The 25,776-nt window shown below is 42.8% G+C and overlaps 1 long non-coding RNA gene across 2 annotated transcripts; it reads left to right on the forward strand.

Moving 5' to 3' along the window:
* The first annotated feature begins 23,570 nt into the window (after window positions 1-23,570).
* On the forward strand, window positions 23,571-25,404 carry LOC129644612 (uncharacterized). 2 transcript variants are annotated; one of them, XR_008710877.1, is made up of 3 exons: window positions 23,571-23,763; window positions 24,646-24,827; window positions 25,272-25,404. It is a non-coding gene; the product is annotated as an uncharacterized LOC129644612 (long non-coding RNA). The 2 variants fall into 2 exon arrangements; XR_008710876.1 differs by having other exon boundaries at window positions 23,586-23,763; window positions 24,689-24,827.
* The last annotated feature ends 372 nt before the right edge of the window (window positions 25,405-25,776 follow it).

The raw sequence follows: 25,776 nt of genomic DNA on the forward strand, positions 1-25,776 counted from the left end.
CGTGAACAATTTTAGAGGCAATGAAAGCTGGAGTGCTTCTGAGCACAGATAACACAGCATGAGTGGGAAAAAGAGATGAGGATAGGGTGCCTTGTCTGTGCCATCCTCACAGCTGCTAAAACCATGAGCTTCTGTGGAGAAGAGAACAGTGGTCCCGTGGACCAGGCATAGGATTCCTCAGTGGACAAGGAGAATGTGTTTGGACAGTGAAATAATGAGAGGGTACCCCCTGGCCAGGAGCCCTGCTTCTGCATATTGCCCCAGATACACTTGAAGGTATGACAATAGACAGCATTACTGAGAAATTTCCACAAGCCAGACACTCACCTAAAAGCTTTATATTCAACTTCTCACTTACTCTTCCCAACAATACATACAAAGCTATATGGGGAATTCTCTGGGGGTCCAGTGGTTAGGACTCTGCGCTTTCACTACCGAGTGTGCAGGTTTGATGTCTGGTTGGAAAACTAACATCCCGCAAGCTGTTCTGTCCAATTTTAATAAATAAACAAAGCTGTTTTCCCCCTCAATTTTGCAGGCTAGGAAAGGGATCTAAGAAAGATGAACTTTGCTCAGTCAACAGGATTACATTCTGGACTCGTAATCTATTCCAGATTCTGTGTTCTTAACCATTAAGCTGTATTGTCACTCAGTTTGGGACCCCATCTAGGTGAGGCTAGTGACCTTGTGTGGAGACTTTTTCTGGAACCATCGTGAGAAACTTCAACCACCTAATCACTTGATCAGGACCAGTTTGCTAGATTTCAGAGGCAGGTGCTTAAACATGAAGCATAGAGACCGTGGTGCTAAGTAGTGTCCATCTCTTTGTGACCCCATGGTCTGTAACCTGTCAGGCTCCTCTGTCCATGCGATTTCCCAGGTCAGAATAGTGGAGTGGGTTGCCCTTTCCTCCTCCAGGGGATCTTCCTGACCCAGGGATCTAACGTGCATCTCCTGTGTCTCCTGCATTGCAGGTGGATTCTTTACCATTGTGCCACCAGGGAAGCCCTCAAACAAACCAAAGTGCTTTATGATAAATAACAGGAGAGAAGGGAAAACCTGCTTCCCATCCTCCCTGGCAGGCATCACTATTAGCCTGATGAAAGTGTGGGGATGGAAGAGAACACCATGTTGACCAAGGAAATTGCTTAAGTGGCCGTGTGGTTGCTGATTTGGCAATTCTGAGACTACTTGCAGCCCAGAAAGGGAGGAATAGCTGTGGAGGGGCATGGGGAGGGGAGGTTCCCCAAGCTGCAATATGCTCAAGCCTGAACTAGTTCAGGTTATTGAAGAAGATGATATTTGCTGCCCTAAGTGATCTCTAAATGGCTATGAAAAGCTGTGGATTCATATCTGAGTCCTATTTTACATCTGTATAAATTTGAGAAAGTCACTCTCTTTTTTTGCCTTTGAAGATTTTTTTAATATGGACTATTTTTAAAGTCTTTTTTGAAGTTGTTACAGTATTACGTCTATTTTATGCTTTGATTTTATTGGCCCCGAGGCATAGGGGATCATAGCTCCCCAACTAGGGGTGGATCCTGTGCCCCCTGCATGGAAAGTAAAGTCCATGGAAGTCCCAGAAAGTCAGTCTCTCTTAGTCTTCATTTCCTCAGTGTAAAATAATAATAAAATTGCCTATGGTTGTTGTGGTAGTAGAGTCGTATATGTGAAAGGACTTGGTTTGGTCCCTGACACCAAGGATCTTAGACTTTAATTTCAATTTCCCTGCTAGCGAGCAAAATTATAAGTGAGTTTTATTCAATCAAAATTAATTACTTAATTTGTTGGATACCAACCATCAGAGAAAATACCAGAACCGAGGTTTGAGTCCTGGAGGCCCTGTCCAGTGACCCTACCTCTCTGGCATTAATTTCCTATATGATCTTGAGAAAATTGCCAGCGCTTCCCAAGGTCCATTTTCCTTGCCCCTAAGACGGTAATGTGTTCTAAATCAACAAGTCTCAACCTAAGGCTAGTTTTTATATATATGTGCTTTTTAAAATAAGCTCAATGCAAATGTAGAGGATGGTCTTGTAGACACAGCAGGGGAAGGGGACAGTGGGATGAAGTGAGACAGTAACGCTGACATATACGCAGTGCTGTGTGCAAAACAGAGAGCCAGTGGGGAGCTGCTGTGTAACTCAGGGGCACTCTGTGACACTCTGTGACAATCCGAGGGTGGAATGAAGGGGTGGGAGAAAGGCTCAAGAGGAAGGGGATATATATATATGGCTGATTCGTGTTGTATGGCAGAAACCAATACAGCATTGCAAAGCAATTATCTTCTGATAAAAAAATTAATAAAACCTATAGCTGTTAGCCAGTTTTCAAAGAGCTCTGTAATGCAGTCATGGATAGTAGTATCCTAGAATCTACATAGCCTCTAAAATTTCATCTGCTATCTAACACTCCCATTCTAGCCAGGCTCCTAATTGACTCATCCTTTCGGTTCAGTAGTATCCATCAATATATTATAAGGTGATATAATATTTTATTGGTTATTTTCCAGTCAAAATGGAAAGGTTCTTTCCTGGCCTCCCTTCCTTCCTGCAGCATTCTCATAGCTTCTGGGAAAATGATGTAGTCCTGGTGTTTCTACACCAAGGGTTCTGATTACCCAAGCGGTTTCCTAAACTTGTTATCCTTCTTATCCATCTTGGTTCATTTTTTTTTTTTTTTAATGTTCTCTCTTTTGGCTAATTCACCAGAATACAGATTTAATTAAAAGGTGGCAACATATTGCAACTCTCACTGCCAAGATACATGATTAATAAGAGAGCCTGTAGGCTTCCAGATCATTTGATTGTGTTTATTTTGAACATCTTGAAATGCACAAGATCACATTGAGATCAGTGTCAGATTACAACCTCACCATGCTAAATAAACAACTGCTAATATTCAAAAGTAAACTGAAGACAAAATACTAGATGTAAATGAATGTGTTAGTAAGCAATATAGTAATTTGAAATGAAAATTACAGTGTTAAACAATTGCATCGTGGAGTTGGAAGAAGTAAAACATTCATTCTGTTAATATTTACCGAGTCAACAATGTGCTTTGCAAGGAGATGTAATGCTGAGCTTGAATCCTCCAAGAAATTAGTTTATTGCGATGTACAAGAATATGGTATATGTATGCAAATAACTAAAATATAGGGTTACAAGTGTTAAGTTCTGGCTCAATACTGATAGATAAACTGCTGCAGTTGTCAAAGGTCAGAGAGAAAACTTTAAAATGTGGAAAGATCTCACACAGACATTAGCCCTTAAGCTGATCCTTGAGTCACAGGTTGAGTTTGGACATGTGAAATACAGGTGTTGGCATTCAAATAGAGGCAATACGTGGACAAAGCAAAGAGAGAAATCTGGAAGGTTACAGGATTCTTCAGGATGTGCATTTACTCCTGGTGTCGGTACTCCTTGACTTCCTGGAGCTGGGATTCAGAAATGGGAACAGGCAGAAATAAGAGAAGCCTCTGTCTACTCATCTCAAAGGGAGACTTTGCTTGTGCTCTCATCTCAAGCACTCTGATGGGATCCCTGTCTATAGGGACCATTTACATGATGAACTGCCGTGGGGAAGGTATCCAGAGGAGAGATGGTCCCTAACACTGAGAATGCACAGTCTCTGTCTGGAGATCACCCTTCTTGTTACTTCCTGAAAGGCAGGAGTGATGAGTTAAAGGGACCAGTGACAATGGAAAACGTAACTCGGGAAACTTCAGCTGAAACCTGAGCTTCTTTTTTTTTTTAAAATAAAAATTAATTTATTTTAATTGGAGGCTAATTACTTTACAATATTGTATTGGTTTTGCCATATATTGACATGAATCCGCCACGGGTGTACACATGTTCCCCATCCTGAACCCCCCTCCCACCTCCCTCCCCATACCATCCCTCTGGGTCATCCCAGTGCACCAGCCCCGAGCATCCTGTATCATGCATCGAACCTGGACTGGTGATTTGTTTCACATATGATAATATACATGTTTCAATGCCATTCTCCCAAATCATCCCACCCTCACTGAGCTTCTTTAAAAATAGGAAGACCTAAGGACTTCCCTGGTGGTCCAGTGGCTAAGACTTCTCCCTCCCAATGCAGAGGGCCCAGGTTTGATCTCCAGTCAGGGAACTAGATCCCGCGTGCCCACAACTAAATACCCCACACAACAGCAATGAAAATCGAAAATCCCGCATGCCACATCTAAGACCCAGCGCAACCAAATGAATAAATAAATATTTAAACAAAAATTGGAGGATCTGGAAATTCTGGGCAGTTTCCCTCATGTATGTTACTTCACTGGCCTTTATAGGAATTTGAGGTTTATCTCCACAAAATAGAGAAATGTGACATCATATGGGCCAGACTCAGGGGGAAAAACTACATGGAATGGGTGGGCTACATGTGTTTGAAGACTCACAGGCTGAAAAAAGGGCTTCCCGAGTGGTACTAGTGGCAAAGGACCCGCCTGCCGGTGCAGGAGACATAAGAGACGCTGGTTCAATCCTGGGTCAGGAAGATCCCTGGAAGAAGAAATGGCAACCTACTCCAGTATTCTTGCCTGGAAAATCCCATGCACAGAGGAGCTTGACAGGTTACAGTCCATGACGCTGCAAGGAGTCAGACACAACTGAAGCAACTTAGCACATGTGAATTGAAGAAGCTTCTGTGATAAATGGTGAGCAGATCAGATCAGATCAGTCGCTCAGTCATGTCCGACTCTTTGCAACCCCATGAATCGCAGCACGCCAGGCCTCCCTGTCCATCACCAACTCTCGGAGTTCACTCAGACTCACGTCCATCGAGTCAGTGATGCCATCCAGCCATCTCATCCTCTGTCGTCCCCTTCTCCTCCTGCCCCCAATCCCTCCCAGCATCAGAGTCTTTTCCAATGAGTCAACTCTTCGCATGAGGTGGCCAAAGTACTGGAGTTTCAGCGTTAGCATCATTCCTTCCAAAGAAATCCCCAGGGCTGATCTCCTTCAGAATGGACTGGTTGGATCTCCTTGCAGTCCAAGGGACTCTCAAGAGTCTTCTCCAACACCACAGTTCAAAAGCATCAATTCTTCAGTGCTCAGCCTTCTTCACAATCCAACTTTCACATCCGTACATGACCACAGGAAAAACCATAGCCTGGACTAGACGGACCTTTGTTGGCAAAGTAATGTCTCTGCTTTTGAATATGCTATCTAGGTTGAAAAATTAAGCACCTTGGGACAGAATAAGAGTAAATCTTCCCTTTCTGTCCACCTTCCATTATAGCTGCTGGCCTCTGTTCCTTCATAAACAGGCACACTTTCACCATACACACTTCCTATGAACTGCTGCGGCCAGAAATCCTGGCGAAAGTCCGAGTGATCAGACAGTTGTCTGTTGTTTGCCTGTTCTAGAAAAATATTCGCCAAAGGCCAACGGGGAACTTTGCTTGGCCCTTGGCAGCCACCATTGATTGCAAACTGCCTTTATTTGCCCTTGGCTAGCATCTCTCTCTCTCTCTCTTTTTTTCCCTTTCTGTATTTTTGGCCTGAAATTCTAAATTTAATGAACACGATTCAATTGTTCTTTTTCACCACTTGCTTTTTTTCTAATGAATGATTTCACAGCATTCTTTTTTTTTAATGGGGAAATTGTCAAAGTTTAAAACAAAGCTTCCATTTTGCAGATCCATTTTCTAGGTTAATCTCATTAGTAGGTCTAGATAAGGCGTAATATTTGTGTCAAAGAAAGGAAGTCAGCAAGCTCCCGTATCTTAAGAAAATTACATTCTCTGAAAGCAAGTTTGCCTCTATCTAATCACCAAAGACACCTTTTTTTTTTTTCTAGACAACCAAACACAAATTGGCTGATCCCTTGAAAAAAATAATTCAAGGGTTAGAGAAGGAGGTTAGAGTTTATGTAAAATAAAACAACCAGAAAAACACATTGTCATCCAAGTTACCAGTCATCTGAATAGACAGGAAATACACGCACGTATCATCTAGACTCAAATAGTAGAAGTGACGGCCAATATTTAGAAACACATAATTTCTTGGGTAAAAGTCAAAGCTCAGATTCCAAGCCAAATTGTGCTGCACATGTCATGATTTGTTATGGAGTTGAAGGGGGAGGTTGTGCTCATAAAGACCCACAACTTCACTGGGAGGAACCTTATGTCATAGAGAGTGAGGAGCAGACTATAGATAAAGTTGTGATGCTTGGCTGTGGGTTTCCCTGTGTTGATTTTTGAAGATGCCTGCTGGCTGAGTCAGAGTGGAGAGTGACAGCTAGCCACTCGATGGGGTGGGGAGTGCTCATGAAAGTCCAGGCAAACCAAAAGGAAACAGAGGACCAGACCCTAGAGCAGATGTGAGCGACTGGAACAGCCCCACACCATCCAGGAAGGTCCTGACTGCCCTGGGCATCAACTTGTAGGATGTGCTAGGGGGGAAGGGAAGGTTTTGGTCTTTTTTTTTTTTTTAAAGAGCCATTCTTTTTTCTTAAATTTTACTTATTTGTTTAGTTTTATGATTTGGCTGTCTTTGTTGCTGCCGGGGCTTCTCTCTAGTTGCGGAGAGCGGAGACCACTCTCCAGTTGGAGTGTGTGGGCTTTTCATTGCAGTGGCTTCTCCTGCTGTCAAGCACAGGCTCTGGGGCTTGCAGGCTTCAATAATTGTGGCACGTGGGCTCAGCAGTTGCAGCTCCCAGGCTGCAGGGCACAGGCTTAATAGTTGTGCATGGACTTAGTTGCTCTGAGGCACGTGGGATCTTTCCGGAGCAGGGACTGAATCTGTGTCTCCTGCAGGCGGCTTCTTTACCACTCAGCCACCAGGGAAGCCCCAGGGCCTTGGCCTTGGCTAACATTCACTTCTTACTCTTTCTTTCCTTCCCTGTGCTCGTAGGAGCTTCCCCAGTGGCCTGTGTCACTACGTGTGTTACACTGAAAACTTGTGAACACTTATACTAACCCTTATACTGATGAACTGTAGCAGTAACAGCAGTCAGTGATATTAACAGCGAATACTCATACTGTACCCACTATTTTTTATTCACTGTTCTAATTACATATATTAATGGAGCTAACCCTTGTAGCCACTCCGTGAGATCGGTACAATTTTTATTCCCACTTTTCAGATAAGGAAACATGAGCCCAGAAGTGTTAAGTGACTTACCCAAGGGTGCACAGCAAGATTCACCACTGCAGGGGAAGTGGGATGGTAGCTGGGAATATCTAGCCTCTGCCGTCTACTCCGTTCACTCAGTTGCCACTCATGGCTGGAGTGGGGGGAGCATGAAGCCAAGCTGATGTCCGTGAGGACCTCAGAGCTCTGTCTTGTCATACCCCTGCCCTCGCACTCCGGACACCACCGTCATCTCCAGGGTCCATTGGCCACGTGAGATGGAAAATGCCAGGCCTGGAGAGAGAGCCCTTAAGGGTGGACGGAACAGGAGAGCTGACAGGCACGTGAGGATGAACGGAAAAGCAGGGCTCTTGGATGGCAAAGAAACACCACAGAGAATGGATTTCATGTGCTGAGAGAATAATACTGAAGTCTACTGTTCACAGGGAGATCACAAACAGGACACAGGGTCACGAACAGATCCGAAACAGGACACACGGTTTGAAACAACATCTAAAAATGAATGAAGCAGGATATTTAGAATTGGGACTGTCCCCCCAGTGTCCTCAGGTTTGTTTTTTTTTCACTTTATTCTTTTTTTTTTTTAAGTTCTTTTTTATTTTATTTTTTTAATTTTATTTTATTTTTAAACTTTACATAATTGTATCAGTTTTGCCAAACATCAAAATGAATCCGCCACAGGTATACATGTGTTCCCCATCCTGAGACACAGACACAGGGTACACAGGTTGAGAAGCAGCCTGACACCTCCCAGTGAGAAGCAGGACAATGGTAGCTGGAGTCAGGGACACCGCAGTGGCCAGGCCTAAGCCCAGCTTCCCCAAGGGAGGAGAGGAGGTAGAACCTCCCACCACCACTGTCCTGCCTTCAAGTCACCTCCTGAGTGGCTGACTGCCTTCAGCCAAGGAACCAGGGGTGCCTAGTAAAGGTGTGTATGTACGCATGGAGGCATAGGAGGTTCCAAAGGGCTCAGCCAGCCACCAAACCAACCAACAAACCAATAAACAACACTCTTGAGAACTTGGGGCTTCCCTGGTAGCTCAGGTGGTAAACAGTCTGCCTGCAATGCAGGAGACGCAGGTTCGATCCCTGCGTTGGGAAGATCCCCTGGAGAAGGAAAGGGCAACCCACTCCAGTCTTCTTGTCTGGAACATCCCATGGACAGAGAAGCCTGGTGGGCTACAGTCCATGGGGTCGCAAGAGGCGAACACGACTAACACGTTCACACAGTTTGTGAACTGCAGGCTGTGAGACACGTCTTTCATTTGCTCTCATAGGCTGTTTGACTCATACACGCCATCCTCACTGCTGAATCTCTACAAATGTGCAGCGAAAACTAAAACCAGAAGCCAAAGCACTTGCCTCGTATTCATGGCACACGTCTCTCGGGCTTTCGGGAACCTTAGGAAGATTCTTTAATTAATTACGACAGAACAATAATCCTGACTGACCTCTCTCCCCCTGCAACTGCCTGTGGCTTCCGCCAGCAGCGTTCTGGAGAGCTTTGTCTTCCGATAATAAGAGACACTTCAAAAGAAACGTCCCCTCTGACATGGAGAAGCGCCAGGGGAAATTCCCTTCAGAACATCTCCCATAAATGCTTCCATTTCCTGAAACAGGGACAGGAGGCCACAAAAATGAGCTCCCCGATGAGGCGCCATGGTGGCATTTGTCACAATCTATTATCATCATTTATGTGGTTTTCTGTTTCTCCTGCATGGGCCTCTGTACTAACCTGCATTTCACAGGGTAGCAGGCACAGAAGAGGTACTCTCTGAATTTTTTATCCAAAGGGATGAATGCATTCACTGGTTCTGACATGAAAAAGGATTTTAAGCTCAAGTGAAACACACACGCGCACATACACAAGGTACAAAACTGAAATAAATCTTTTACTTCGTTAATTGTAAAGAAAGTCAAATTAGTAAACACAATAATTCCCACAGCTATGACAACATTTCTTTCTGGGTTATCTTCCTCATTTATCCCCTCAAAAAAAAATCTGGCTGATAGCTTTAAAAATTAACTTTTATTATTAATAGAATACTTCTTCTAAGAAGTCCACAGTATGACTCTTCTTCCTCAGGGATAGGAGACTTTCAGCGAGTGCTAACCAATGACAGGTCAGTTCTCATAAAGAAGGCTCAGCTATGTCATTTGGTGACTGAGAAAGTGGGTCTAAGAGACTAAGACAACTTCCTCTTGGTCACAAAGTGAAGTGGCAAAGTTGTGATTCAAACTCCAACATCTTTTTTTTTTAACTTTTTATTTTGTATGGAGAATAGCTGATTAACAGGGTTGTGATACTTTCAGGTGGACAGTGAAGGGACTCAGCCGTGGATATACATGTATCCGTTCTCCACCAATCTCCCCTCCCATTGAGGCCACCGCATCACATTGAACAGAGTTCTCTGTGCTATACAGGAGGTCCTCATTGCTTATCTATTTTAAATACAGCACTGTGTACCTGTCAATCCCAAACTTCCTAACTATCTCTTCCCCACTTGTTACCGTAAGTTCATTCTCTGAGTCTGTGAGTCTCAAACGCCAAGGTCTTGGTTTCATCATTGCAAGATATGTCTTTGCCAGTTTAATAAACTTGCCTTTTTTAATCTCAGAGAAGAAATGAGAGGGAATCAGGAAGGGGTGAGGCGAGGGAGTAGAGGAGTAGTCAGAAACAAGAACACTGTCTTGGAGGAAGATCACCTTAATAGGAAGCAGAGCAGACAGTAAGACCTCAAGAGCCAGAGGCCATGGGTCATTTCTGAAACTGCCAAGGAGTCATTTTAGAATGAGTGAATTTTAAACCTGGCCATAAGGATAAAAAATACTGGAGTCATTTCCTCCAGGAGGGCACAGGAGAGATGATGACATCAAACAGCATTGAGCCCCAAACTTACTGAATGGTAATTCAAGCGCAAATAGTAGGGCATTGAAGCTGTGTGTTGGCTGGAGGGCTTAGAAACATAAGGCTCATGTCAAAAACCTGAAAAGCTCCTTTAGAAGCGTAAGGCACATAAGAACAATCCTTTGGGAGGCAGAGTAAGTAACTAAAACAATTACAGAGGTGCTAAGATATACAGACTTCAGCACTTCTTAGAGACCACAGCTTGTGGGGTAACTGGGTCTCCTGCGGGTGGCACTGTCTGATTTCATAGGTTTGGCCCAATTGATCTTGGACACAGACACAGGTGGGTTTCAACCTGGTACAATTTTAAGGATGTCAAATGTCAGTTTCCAAGCTCAACTCCCCACTCCCTCCCGCCCACCACAGCTTGCTACAGCATTAAGAAGTCCATATCGGGAATCATTGTGGGTTTAAAGTATAGGATGCAAAAAACTTGTGTTGCTTTGCAAATTCCCAAGAGTAAAAACACACTAAATTATTTGTCAAGTAATATGGCCGTTTCCAAGCAGAAAGTAAGTTGCTGATGCAATTGGGCAAGACAGGTGGTTTCTGAAAGAAGCCAGAAAGTATCCAAAGTACCCAGCACACAGCTGTGTCAAAGAGAGCAGGAGCCAGGCGAGAGCGTGGAGTGGGAGGTAGCTTAATGCAAATCATTCAGTCAACAGATATGACGGTCTTGGTGCCAAGAACTCTCATAGCACTGGACATATGTAATGGACAAAATAGGCAAAAATTCTGGCCCTCATATAGTTTATGGTTGCTTGGTTGGTGAATCACTAAGTTGTGTCTGGCTATTTGTGACCCCGTGGACTGCAGCACACCAGGCTCCTCCGTCCATGGGATTTCCCAGGCAGAATACTGGAGTAGGTTACCATTTCCTTCTCCAGGGGATCTTTCCAACCCAGGGACTGAAGCTATGATTCTTGCATTGGCAGGCATATTCTTAACCACTAAGCCACCAGGAAGCCCCAAATAGCTTATAACCAAGGATAAATGTAGATAGACCTTTCTTACTTGGCCATTTCCATTTGACTAAACCAACTCCGTGATCTCAGAGTCCTTGACAGAGAACACCAATGATAATAGCAAAATCATGTATAAACCTGATCCCCTTTAAGCTGCCAGTGGTCTGTTAGTTATGTATCACCCCTGTTTCACCAAAGAGAAAACCAAGGTTACAGTTCTCATGAGATTATATAGCGAGCAGAGCTGGAGTTACCTATCAGGACTTACTGGATGGAGAGGCAGCCCAGAGTGGGACATGGACTCTGGGGTCAACAGAACTAGATCTGTGTTCTGGCTCTGCTGCTTATGTGACCTTGGACAATGTATGCATTTTCTCCTTCACTCAGCATCCTGATAGATAGGCATAGTTGGCATGATAAAACCTACTTCAAAGACTGAAGATAAAGCTAACATGAAAAATGCAAGGAAAGTACATAGAAGAGCTCTTGGCATGGACTAAGTGCTCAATCAGTGATGGTTATTGTGAGAGCACCAATTAATCAGCGTTTCTTTTCTTGTTCATTACTTGGCACTTGGTACCTGGATCAGGGTCTCCATCATCCCCAGACCCACTTTGATCATCTCCTTCTGCTTCTGTGATCTGCGAACCCAGGAGCAGACTCAAATATGCCCAGCCATTTTGAGGCTCCATTTCCCAGGCACAAGGAATTACACAACATCAGCCAACCTGATGTGCTTTTCTGTGGGCTAGTTTTGAAAGCTTGTCCCTTTGAACACACAGAAGTCAGGAAATGCAAAATGAAGGTTCCCAGAGTAACCACAACTCACCCGCATTGCACATCGAGGCATAAATTTCCCGGGAAGTACAATAACATAAAACCCTGAGCTTACCAGTGTGGGTGAAGTTAAGGCTGTTGCTGAAGTCGTAAATTTGAATGTCCTGACTGGGGTGTATTTTCATTGTCACCCATGATACTGCATTAGCATAGTATTCACACTAGAAATGGCAACATAATTCAGAGGCCATTGTGCCTGTGACTGAGATAGTTATCTCTAGAGGGACCTCTCCTCAAACATTCACAAGGATTTCAAGAAAAGAACCCTGAGAAGAAACATTAGTCCCCTGGGGGAATGCAGCTAAATCCATCCAGCATGAAAGAATTGAGCCACATTTATTTTCTAGCAAATTCTGGAAGCAAGCAACCTCTTTCTTTGCAAGTGCTACATGCCTGAAAGAAGGTAGCTTACCTGATTGCTGCCTTTATCTGAATCCTCCACCTGGGTCTTGAGGGATTGTGGGCTATAGATATTCTATCTCCTTGCCTGGGATAAGGAAGATCAAATAAAAGAGGAATAGATAAATTGGTGCATGCAAGTTGATGATTTGTACATTTACAGAGAAATTGATCCAACGTTCCCACAGATGTAAAAATGAGAGTAAGAACTGTGCCCACTGGTCCTCATGGTTTACAAACTCTGGTGAAGACTCATAGGATTAAGGGATCTGAAAACAAGTCACTACTTCAGTTCCGGCTCTTCTACCTGGGCCTGGGGGCCTTGTATCAGGAGGTCTAAGGACAATAATCCTTCATCTTCATAGAAGGAAGAAATCACAGGAGCTCTTGGACCTATTGTCTCTGTGATCAAATGTTCTTTGATCATAATGTGTTTCTTAACACCCTCTTTGCACAGATTATATTCTGAGACTCGCATATCCCCTAAAAGTTCACTACTCTTTATCTTGAGCGTTCTCTGTGTCTCAGAGAAAACACACACTTCCTTCATAAAGAGAATGCTTATTTCTCTCCGGAAAGACTTTCCAAGAACTCTTAGCAATCAAAACAGTCAATGGGGTACTTATTGCACTTATCTCAAGTCTCACTCTTCCTTGTTGGATTTTTGTAAGATTTAAATAAGACAATGTGTCTAAAGTGCCTGACACCCAGTAGAAGCTCAACAAATGTCAATTTCATATAAGTTACCTGCCCCAGGTTAATTAGTTCCTTCTGTACCAAGAGGAGTGGCCTCTTGTTCTTCTTCTGTATACTCCCCTCCCCATACAGAGCATGGACAGAAGAATTCCATACTATACCTTGGGCTTCCTCTGCTCAGAGTATAAGCTCATCCTTAGAGGACTTCCAGAATCAAACTCTGTGATAGTCACTCCAGTCCGTTTTGACATTTTCCTCTTTCGTTTCAGTAACCAGAACACAAAATCTACTTGAGATGTACTTTCGGTCTTATTTGCTCTGTGCTCCATCAGGAGTGCACCCTTGGTTTTCATATTCCCTTCCATGGCTATCACACATCTGTGCTTCTCGTATAATAAAAAGATGTGACAATTGAATGCTGGTTTGTTTTTGTTTTTTCCTCCAAGTTGCACCTGCCTGAGGACTGGGGCTGCTAAGTGCATTACGAAGTCAAGGAGAGTTCAATCCCTGATATCTCATCCATCACCAAGCACTTTTCCAAGCTCTGCAATCCTTCCTGTCCAGCATTTCTCTGGCTCACCCTCTCCTTCTCATTTCCACTGCTCTGCCCCAAGACTGGTCATAAGAGACTTGTACTTGGCTTTTTCCCAGTCTTTTCACATACAGCCTTGTGACTCAAAATCTTCTTCAGATTTTTGGTTTGGGTCATGATACAACGCTTATTCAGAAACGGACAGAGGCTCTTTATTTCCCCTCATGTCAAATCCTGACTCCTAATCCAGTTCTCTGAGGCTCTTCGCTAGAAATAGCCTCCTCCCTAAGAACAAGGAACTCTTAAAGTTGGAAGCAAGGAGGTCAAGGAGTGTCTGAATAGTCATCCTCAAACACTTAGGCACTTCGTATGTGAAGGATGTGTTTTTACTCAGAAGACATAATAAGAAGAATGCTTAAATAACCATAAGAATTGCCTTTGGTTGTGATAAGAGAGTATCTTGACCCTCAGATGTCCTGTCACTTCCATAAGGGTTTCCTTAAACCTCTAGCTGTCTCCATTTGTGTTTTACTTCATTTGACCTCATAGCCCTTTTCTGCACCATTTATTTTAAAGGGTCTGCCACTTGGCTTTCTGACAGCTCTTGTATTGTTGCTCTGCACACCATTTACTGTGTTCGATATGTATGTTGCATTTCTTCTAGGCATGTTATAAATTTTGTCATATGAAACCTTTCCAAAGCATTTGAGCTGCTGCTGGCTCCCACCATTTCAAATTGCCTTCCACCAAATTCTGTCGCTGTGGACTGCCCAATTGTCCTTAGAACTCCATGTCTGTTTCTTTTCATCCCTCATGCACCCTAAAAGCTCATGCACCTTGAGTGTCCTCTTATTAGTCAACATTATCTTCTGATCATATACAAAGAAAATGTGAACTTTAAGATTGTGGGGTTTGGGGGAATCCGTGAACTATTATAGACCACCTTACCTGAGAATTGCACTTACTCACAAAATTGGGCTTCTATGAAGTCAGAAAATACTCTGTGATGAGATGGATCCCAGGAAATGAATGCCTGCTCTGACCCTGCTGCTGCTGCTGCTAAGTCGCTTCAGTCGTGTCTGACTCTGTGTGACTCCATAGACGGCAGCCCACCAGGCTCCCCCATCCCTGGGATTCTCCAGGCAAGAATACTGGAGTGGGTTGCCATTTCCTTCTCCAACACATGAAAGTGAAAAGTGAAAGTTAAGTCGCTCAGTCGTGTCCGACTCTTAGCGACCCCATGGACTGCAGCCTACCAGGGTCCTCCATCCATGGGATTTTCCAGGCAAGAGTATTGGAGTGGGGTGCCATTGTCTTCTCCCTGCTCTGACCCAGTTCCTACTGATTGCATTCAAAGGACAGTCAAACTTATCTTCCTTCACGATCTCGCCTTTATGCTTCAGACACTCAAATGGCTTGACCTTCTAAAATATGGTATTTGACTCCTGTCTTTGGTTAGTAAAGGATTTTTCTAATATTAATTTAGTTACTGCATCATCCATATCTTGGCATTGTTTCTATACCTTAGGTGACAGGGAATTAATTTAATCCTTCTTCTATGTGATGCCTCTTCCCATATGTAAAGACATCTATGACAAACCCAGCTGCTTCCATCTCTCTTCTTAAAACGAGCATCCCTCAGATCCCTCATCTTTCTCTGACTCAGTAGTTACTTGTCAACTTCCCTCTTAAAATTGGGACCTACACTTGATCACAGCATTCTAGGTAGGTTTTGACAGTGTAAAGTGTAGTATGACTGTCATCTCTTACATGAGACATATAATGTCTTAAAATTACTCTGTTTTTCTCACTTGTCCTTCCTATTAAGACACCAACCAGAACTCCAAAGTCTTTTTCACAAGTGTTGCTTTTGAAACACATTTCTTACATCCTGTATTTTTATAGCGTGATTCTTTTAAAATTTATCAAATTCATCTTGGTGATTTCCACCTAGTTGTCCAACAGCTAAAGTCTTTTTTTCCCCCCCTCAGTTTTATTGAGATATAATTGATAGACAGCACTGTATAAGTTTAAGGTGTACACATAACAATTTGACTTATATATACTGCTAATCATAACCACGATAGGTTTAGTTAACAACCACCATCTCATGTGAATACCAAAAAATTTCTTTTTTCTTGTGCTGAGAACTTTTATAATCTCTCCAAGCAACTTTCAAATATACCATACAGCAGTGTTAATTATAGTCATCATATTGTATATTATGTCTCTAGTACATTTTTATCTTATAAAATATCTAGAAGTTTTATATCTAGATATATTTATATGTAGAAGTTTGTACCCTTTGACCACCTTCATCTTATTCCCCCAACCCCCACCCAGGAAACTGCCAAAGTCATTTTTGAGTTTTTATTGTCCTTCAGGTTTGTGCTGAAGCCCTGTGACATGCCACTAGGAACATCCTCCATTCTGATGCTGATTCACTGACCTCTCAGTTCTAGCAAAGAGCTTCTCTCTAGGCAACAGTTGTAAAACCAGTTTGTCAACAGACATAGAGTGAAAGAACTTTGCAAGTAGCTGGTGGGAAAACAAATACACCGAAGGCAAAACTTTCTCGGTTTATCAGTTAAGAAATTCTCTCCCAAAAAAGAAATTGCCCATCTTGTTCTTAGTGTTATTCCTATAATCACCACTTCACAGATAATGAAAACATTAATCAATCATTCCTAGAATTTCACAAGAGATCCATTGCAAGCTCCTCAGATAATAGGTGTCAGAAATTACCTCCCCACTGACAATTCTAAAATTATTTGTCCACATGTCAGTCTTCTGATACCATTCTCATTCTCCACGAATTCTCAGAAATGTGGTCACTGATCATAAATTCTCATCTGCAAACATTCGGGAAGGCTGGATAAACTCTGCATAGGACCTCTCTACATTTGTTTGTGCATTCCTGTGAATCTATAATTATTTCAAAATAAAAATAGTTTTTAAAGAAGTCCCATCAGTTTTGTCAATATCTTGGGATATAATATATCTGGACCTAAAGCTTTAGATGTAGCTTTTAATTGAAGTATAGTTGATTTTTCAATACAACAATGTGTTAATTATTGCTGTACAGCAAAGTGATTCTGTTATATGCATATATACATTCTTTTTTAAGTATTCTTTTCCATTATGGTTCATCAATGGATATTGAATACAGTTCTGTGTGCTATACAGTAGAGCATTGTTATTTATCCATTTCCTATATAAAACCTTACGTCAACTAATGACAACCTACCGTGCCATCCCTCCTCCAACCCCTTGTCCCTTGGCGACCACCAGTCTGCTCTCTATCTCCATGATTCTGTTTCTGTTTCATTGACATGCTCATTTGGGTTATAGTTTAGATTCTACATGTAAGTGATGTCATATGGTATTTATCTTTCCTTTTCTGCCTTACTTCACTTAGTATGATCATCTCTAGTTGCACAGTGCAGTTTAAAAGTGAGAAGCCTTTTGAAGTAGCTCACTTCTCTGAGGCTTCAGTTTCTTCTTCACCAGATTTGTTTTCTTTTTTCTAGTTTGAAGGCAATTGTGTTTTTTTAGAGAAGCGTGAACTCCATGGGAGGAGGACAGCCCAGCCCCTTCCATGCCATCCACTCTCCATGCGATGCACCTTGCCTCCCCTGCCCTCAGTATCATCTCTTTATCTCTGATTCCCAGCTGACACAAGTTGGAAAGGGCTTCCCAGATGGCACAAGTGGTAAAGATCTTGCCTGCCAACGCAGGAGACACAAGAGACGCAGGTTTGATCCCTGGGTGGGGAAGGTCCCCTTGGAGTAGGAAATGGCAACCCACTCCAGTATTCTTGCCTGGAGAATCCCACAGACAGAGGAGCCTGCTGGGCTACAATTCATAGGGTCGCAAAGAGTTGGACATGACTGAAGCGACTTAGCACACAGCACACCCAGTTGTCACATCTTCCAATAACTTTTCTCTCCCTCTGGACCATCCTCTTGACTCTGTTTCTACCTAATTTCATGTCATTCCTTTTCATTTTGTCTTGACCATGTGCTCTTCACTCTGCCCTTGACCTACATACTTTAAAAACTCAACTTCTTCTGTGACCTTCCTGGTGCTGAGGACACCATGACTTACTTTCCAGGTGCCGTGACCTGCTACACCCGCTTTGCTTCCCTTCTGTTACCATTTTAGTAACTCTTGGGTAAGGGTTATCTTTTTATCTGTGCAGTTTAAATTATTTATATGCTAGAAAATTGCTCTGGCTGAAACGAAGAAAGAGGAGATTTTAACATTTTGTCAGTGGGCCAAGATTTAAGGCCTCCTGGAAATGGTAATTTTTTCTTCTGAAGCTTCAGACTGCTTTATCTAGACCCTCTTAGAGACCTCTCCCTCTGAATTCAACTTGTTCATGCGCATGTATTTCTGACTTCATCATTCTCTCTCATTAGGGGTCTGTGAAGCCCAGCTGAGACTCTTTCAAATGATTTCTCACGTGAAACTGGGTGTAACCTATTAGAAACCATCTGTCACGCCATCCCACAGCCACACATGGAATACTGAGAGACTTCTTTCTTAGCTAGACTTCTCCTGCTATGATTCCTGCTTTAGAGTGACTTCTCCCAAACATTGAACTGAAATCATTTCATTCCATCCACGTCCCAGTTGGGCTGTGGAATTCCTTACAGTGTATACTAAGGAGAGTGTGAATGGAGAGTTTCTGATAGGCCTTTATCTGAACTCCTTAAGAGCTTGATACTAGAAAAGTACAGATTAACATGTAGCAAGAAAATAGGTTCAGCAAACATAATCCCATCTGTAACTGCCAAAATCTTCCCTTTGCTTTACCAACATCCTTGTAATAACATTGTTAAATGGCTCTGGCACTTCTTAGATAAGCGCTTCATTCAGCTCCCTGCCTCCTTCCAGGAGGAAACAGGAAAATTCCAAATACAGTCAACCTGGTTATCAAGTTCTGCTTATCCACTCTGTGAAGTAACCAGGCCCTTTGTTTCTCTTCCTCCTCCCTTTGACCCCCTCCATTTGGGATGTATTAGTTCTACTCTGTACCAGCACTTCAGGGCACTTTGAGAGAAAAGAATAGGAGGTTGCCAGAAATGTTTGTATTTCACTTTTTATTAGCATGCCTAATAAAGGGCTGGGTGAGCGAGGTCTTTGGAACCAAAAAGCAAAATGAAGCCTGATGGATCCAAGTAAATTTGACTTGAAAATGCTTGGTTCCAAGATATTGTGACTTAGCAACAATAATAGCTACCCTAAAGGGGCCTCCTTCCCATAGAAATTGCTGGAGATTTTTTTTTCCCTTTCTCTGCTGTGCCATTTTCTTGCTCTTTTCTTTGTCAGCAAAGATAAACTGTGCATAGTGAAGCAAAACTTTATAATAAATAACCCGTGTCATTAGTCTCAAACCCTCGAATGGACTCGCCTGGCGACCCAGTGGTTAAGAATTCACCTTCCAGTGCAGGGAGCGCGGGTTCAGCCCCTGGTCAAGGAGCTAAAATCCCACGTGCCTTGAGGCACAAAACCAAAGCATAAAGCAGAAACAATATTGTAACAAATTCAATAAAAACTTTAAAAATGGTCCCCATCAAGAAAAAACATCTAAAAAAAAAATTAAAATTAAATCCTTGAGGATGTGGGCATACCTCAATCAGGCAATCCCCTCAATTTCCACCAAGCTCTTATCCTGTTCTAATTAAGGGATAAATGGAGGGGGAATAAACCAAAAGAAGTTGATTAATTCTAACTCCCTCCCACTCCACCCCAGTCCATGTTCTGTGTGATTCTGCAACTGTCGTTGAGTTTTTATATAGTAGAGGGGGTTTGACCCATATGTGGTTTATATTGACTTGGGAAGGTTTTGGGTTTTCCCAGGTGGTGCTAGTGGTAAGGAATCTGCCTGCCAATGCAGGAGACGTGGCTTGAATACCTGTCCTTGGGTCAGGAAGTTCCCCTGGAGGAGGAAATGGCAACCTACTCCAGTATTCTTGCCTGGAGAATCCCATGGACAGAGGAGTCTGGTGGGCTCTGGTCCATAGGCTTGCAAAAAGTTGGACAAGACTGAAGTGACTTAGCACACAGCACATGGGAGGGTTAGGAGAGCCAGAGAGCCAGCCAAACTGTGTCTACCTGTTTCTTTACATAAAATGTGCTTAGGTTTCCAAAGAAATGATTCATAGACAAAGTCTGGGACACAATTTGTTTATCACGTGGAGTCTACCTAGGTGCTGGGTTTTTCCTTGCTGCCGCAGCCCCTGTAAAGAGAGAGTCCAGGGCTTCAAGTCCCAGTAGAACTGACTCTGAAATGTTTTAAAGAAAAGTTAGAAATTGATTTAGGCAGTTCGTTAGAGCATGCAGGCTAGGATGTTGCTAGAAGTTGTATTGCTTCCTATGGCACCTGGGACTGAGTTACTTTAAGTACATAAATCAGCCTTTTGAGAAATAGTATTCAGTTTCCTGAGCTTAGTTTAAGCTGAATTACAAGTGACCCTATAGAATTATTTTATTCCCCTTTTGCCTGAATTCCTGTGGAAAGGATTAAAAAACCACGCTGTCTGTTTTTATTGGCATGTTTTCGCTCACCCCACCCCTTTTTAATAACTTCGGCCCTTTAAATCTATATTCTCTATGCAGCATTTTATAGAATTTTGCCAAACATGTAAATGCCCAAAGTGAACTAGGACCTCACTGTTTCTACAAAAACTGGTGCATATACAGAAGATGTGATGGCCCTTGGGTTACCAATAACTTCTCAGGAACATAAAGATGAGAATCGCTGCTTTTACCAGGATCTCCCAGGGCTTTATGACATCACCAGGCATTTTGTGACACCATCACTTTAAAATACAGACTTTGGCCCTAGACTGGAAGCAAAGAAACATGTTTATTGATGGAAGCAGTGGAGTCAGAACTGGAAATTGGAAAGGAAAGACTCTGAAGGTGCCTGGAGAAATTATCCCAAGGAAAATCAAGACCTGGACACTTACAAACAGGAGACGAGGCAGGGAAGAGCAGAGAGGGTTGAGGGTTAGGCAACACTGAGTTTAAAATCATCCAATTTGGAAAATTCCAATTAAATACCAGTGCTTCATGCTGGTGGTATTTTTGTTTTTCTTTTTTTCCCCTATTTTAAACAAGACATGCATGAAAGTGTCTACTTTGTTACCAGCTCAGATTCTAAAAGAAGCAATAAAAGAGAGGTATCTGCAGTAAAATGTCAACTAACAAAAAATCAACTTTGCTCTCTCCTCATTCACTCTCCACCCCCGCTCCCCATTAGTTCGAGATTCACTGGGTTGTGGACAGAACCCCTTTCATTGTGGGATTTCTGACCTCTACGTTCTGTGACCCTCATCAAGAATGAGGTTTCCCCTTCCTATCAAACTAAAGTTGAAAGTCTTTAAAGAAATATTGCTTTCCCCGTAGCTCAGATGGTAAAGAATCTGCCTGCAATGCGGGAGACCCAGGATGGATCCCTGGGTTGGGAAGACCCCTGGAGAAGGAAATGGCAACCTACTCTAATATTCTTGCCTAGGAAATCTCAAGAACAGAGGAGCTTGGTGGGGCTACAGTTCATAGGGTTGCAAAGAGTCGGACATGACTGAAGAGACTTAGCAAAGTATTATTTCCTAGAAATAAAAGCTTAAGAATTTATGAATCACATAGAGCACATGCAAACGTGTATAAAGTGTTGGTCTGTAATTACAGTTTTTTTCATAAAGTAGCCAAAATTTACCATGGCTGGTAACCATTGAAGAGTATCTGGACTATGAACCTTTTTCTACAACACAGACAAATGAAATGAATATTAAACCAGGTCCACCCTCATTTTTTTTTTTAAACCAGAAGGCAGGTTACAGTTAATGTATCCAGATTTTATGAAAATGTCAGTTTCTCTCATCATATTCTAGATATGATTCTGGATTATGCCACCTATGGAGATGCTGCCACTGAAAGAGCTCTGTACTGTAGAGAATGGGCATCCGATCGCTGGGGTAGTTCTTAGACTTTGTGTGTCATAAAGAAGAACCTCTAAAGTCCCTGGGTCTTTCAGTTACAGACTCAGATTTCTGCCATCTCTCAGTCCAATCCTGAAAACAGGTAACAACGATAAGTATGAGAAAAGATGAAAAACACAATAGCCTCCACACAACACCCAATACTCATTCCTGCATACTACTTAAATCTGCTTTACTGAGTGAACCCATCAATTCCCTCAGCTATTGAACCTCAGATAAATCCATATTCCTTGTATTCAAATGACAGGTTGAGGGGGGTCTCCATTTCCATATATGCTAAGTTGCTTCAGTCGTGTCTGACCCTTTGTGACCCCATGGACTGTAGCCCACCAGTCTCCTCTGTCCATGGGGTTCTCCAGGCAAGAATACTGGAGTGAATTGCCATTTCCTTCTCCAGGGGATCTTCCCAACCCAGGGATCGAACCCACGTCTCTCATGTCTCCTGCATTTGCAGGTGGGTTCCCAGTAGCACCACCCGGGAAGCCCCCATTTCTGTATGGTTGTGCCCTAATCCCGGTCTTACTAACTCATTACTAAGAGACCCCAGCTTCTTGGTGAAATATCAGTGGACAGAAGGAGGAAAAAAAAAATATGCAGAGCTTTTCAGCCAGTGCTATGAGATTTGTAGTCTGGTTACTTTTCTCCCCTGCAATGAAAATAAACTGGAAAGAGAAAACCGGTAAGTGAAGTAAAATGATGATGCGGTCTCGCCTCTTGATAGACTATCTTCAGGGAATAATAATGAAATTCACACTGGAGAATTTTATGACACACGATTTCCATTTGGGAAAATATGCTCCTTGGAGCAACCAGTTTAAGGTTTGTTTGGAGTTAATTTTCTTCCTTTTTGAGGGGGAGAGTGAAATGCTGGTCTAACACTGATGTTATAAAATCCTGGGAAATACATAAAGTCTAAGAACCATAGCAATTAGAGATGGAGAAAGCCCATTATATCATCCCTCAGGCCCAGGGGAATCAGTGGAGAGTCTGTCCTAGGATAGATTTTCTAGTTCTTTATCCTGTTGACTTTCAAACAACTCCTGGGATGGGGTTTCCACCACTTCCTTTATTACATGTTTCCCCAATCTCATAATTTTTGCTGTCATAATTCTTCAGGATGCTTAGTCTAAATCCTCCTTTTCTGAAAATTACAACTGCTCTCTTTACTCAAAGTTGTGTCCACTTGTTGGAATGAACACTTCACTCTTTTGAAGCTGCAAGCATTTTCCTTTTTTTTTTTTTAACTGGGATTCTCTGATTCTCTCTTCTCTAGAAACCACTGTAGCGCAGGTGGGGCAGGGAACGTGTTCAAGGAATCTTGGCAAATGGAGTGTTAGCCTGTTTTGAGCTTCGATGTTTCAGAATTCCAACACCAGAGCTCCTCTGAATGTTTCAGGGAGTACGGTGCCAGGCTGAGATTGCTTAGTGCCACATGTGGAGTGTGCAGTTCACACTAGCATCCCTAGCATGAACCTCAACAAACGTACACCGTCCTATATAGGGTAGCCTATCCCTTCTCCAGGGCATCTTTCCAACCCAGAAATTGAACTGGGGTTTCCTGCATTGCAGGTGGATTATTTACCAGCTGAACTACCAGGGAAGCCCATGCATATATACGCCCCCCCCCCCCTTTTTTTTCAGATTCTTTTCCCGTATAGGTCATTACAGAGTATTGAGTAGAGTTCCCTGTGCTATACAGTAGGTCCTTTTTAGTTATCTGTTTTGTAATAGCAGTGTGTAGATGTCAATCCCCATTTCCCAATTTATCCCTCCTCTTGGTAACTATAAGTTTGTTTTCTATATCTGTGACCCTATTTCTGTTTCATAAATAAGTTCATTTGTACCATTTTTAAAAATATTCCACAGATAAGTGATATTATATGATATCTGTCTTTCTCTGTCTGACTGTTTCTGATGCCCTACGTCCTGTGCCTTTGAGAGTGTCTTTCCCCTCCTCTGGTACTCAAGTTTCTTAAAGTCTGAAACAGAGAAGTTTTGCAGATAAGAGGTGGCAAGGGAATTTCCACGGAATGACTTTTCCTGCTGGGTTTACTCTTTTTAAATTGTATTTATTTTATCTCTGGTTGTGTTGGGTCTTCCTTGCTGCATGCAGGCTTTCTCTAGTTGTGGCCAGCGGGGTTTCCTCTCTAGTTGTGTGCACAGGTGTCTCTGGTTGAGGAGCACAGGCTTTAGAGCACTCAGGTTTCAGTAGCTGTGGCACACAGGCTTAATGGCCCCATGATATCTGGAATCTTCCTGAATCAGGGATGGATCCTGTGGTCCCCCGCACTGGCAGGTCAGACTTTTAATCATTGGACGCCACCTGGAAAGCCCATGGTTTTTTTTTTAAGTCAGTAGATTTTTCATATAACAATCTGGCTTTTTCAACTCTCCCCGATGCCCCCTGCTCACCTCCTCACATTCGTCTCCATCCCCGCTCCATCTTGTAGCACCATAGCTCTTGCCTCCACACTGCAGGTACCCAGCTCTCAGATTCTGGCTGTATCAGCTCCTCCTCTTTGAGCAATTTTTTTTCATTATTTGCTGGTGAAAGCCTTCTGAACCACTGGCTGATTTTCTAGATGAAAAGATCTGGCAACCCCTAGCCAAAATTTGCTCCTGGCCACAGTGAGCTGGAACCCGTAGGGGCTGCTGGCTGCTCCCTTTCATGGTCCATGTGCCCTCCAAGCTCGGGGCTCAGTCCTCTCATTTGGCGACTTGTTGGCCCTGGGGGTGGATTTAGTCTCTGACTCCTGGTTAAATGATTACGTGCTACGTGATTTTATACACTTGATGGATGTAGCACATGTGGATGTGACTCTGGGTGGGCATATTGGGATTCGGTTGTCTATTCGATTAGGACAAATAGCAAGTTTTTCCTGACATGACCAGGCTGTATTTTTAACTGACCAAACAGACTGGTGGTTTTGGCACCTTGCCGAGGCCGCCTGAGTGAGGCTCTGCTGAGCTTTGTGGAGAACTAGGTGCCAAATCATATGCAAATTTGTGTTTTTCATGGGAGCTGAGAGCTTTGGTGCTTAATTTTGATTTTTTTTTTTCATAGCTAAGTATGTAGCATTGGCCAAGTTCTGCATGTTTAATCCTTTTAATCATTCAACATAAATCATGTTCTCAGCCCCTTAATCATTTTTGTTATTCTTCTTTGAACCTCCTCCAGTTCCCTTACATCCTTCATTGCATAAAGAAGAGTTTTTTAACAGGCCTGTTTCACTTCCAAGAATCCACTCCGTGATGGAAACAGTGGGGGTTCAGAAGATCCAATGCTGGGAGAGACTCCGAGGGAAATTCAAGGTTTGGTGCTTGGAAAGTCACAGACCTTCATGGCACATGGATTCAGAGGTGACCAGCGCCCACTTCTTTGCCACATCTGACACAGAAAAGTGATTTTTTTATCCTTTTTCTCTTCAGGAATGCAGAGAAGGGTTTGTAGGGTGACCCTTGGTGACATAGTCTAACATTTTTCATTGGATCATTTTTTTAACTTACTGAGCATCTACTATATGAAGGAGAGCATTGTTGCTTTTCCCATGTTGAGTGAAGAGAGGGAAATAGCTAGTGGAAGAAAAGCCACTTGTCACATATCTTAGGATCAGAGATTTATCATTGATCCACAGTTCTCCCTATAATCTGCCTATTTATCATGGTGCCAGAGAAGAGTCTCTCAGGGAAACTCATGGAGGAAAAAAAAAAAAACGACTCTAGAGGAAGTGGCAGAAAAAGTTGATGGAGAAGGGTTAACATGCACCCACTTTTCCTTGTATTTGCCTTTTCTTCTGTCCACAGATCGTTCCTTGCTTCCAGCTAGAATGCAAGCTCAAGAGGAATTTTATCTTGCTCATCAGTCTATCCCAAAACCTAGAAAGGCGTCTGCCCCAAAAGAAGTGCTCAACAAGTGTTTGTAGAATGAATAAACAATTGCCTTCAGCTATCAATTCATACTTTTGAGACAGGGTGGGACCTGGGACCCATTACTGAGGTGCTTGCACCTGGACGAACGTCTCCTCAAGAAACAAAATACAAAGAAACTATAACGTATTAAAATAATTGCATGTGTGCCCATTTGGGGAAAATTATGGACAATAAGATACTATGAAAAGACCAAAGACCCTGAGGAGGAGCTGGGAGCAAAAGCAGGGTACTGCATACTGCACTTGTATGCTGCACACAGCAGACCACCTAAACCACCCCTCTGACCTGATCCCTGGGCCCACCCCTATCCTTACTCCATTTAAGAAACCAGCCCACCCCCTCTTGGAGAGCTAGGGAGCAAAGGAACCTGTTACTTGTT

The sequence above is a fragment of the Bubalus kerabau genome, chromosome 2 (genome assembly GCF_029407905.1).
Source record: "Bubalus kerabau isolate K-KA32 ecotype Philippines breed swamp buffalo chromosome 2, PCC_UOA_SB_1v2, whole genome shotgun sequence".
Lineage (NCBI taxonomy): Eukaryota > Metazoa > Chordata > Mammalia > Artiodactyla > Bovidae > Bubalus > Bubalus kerabau.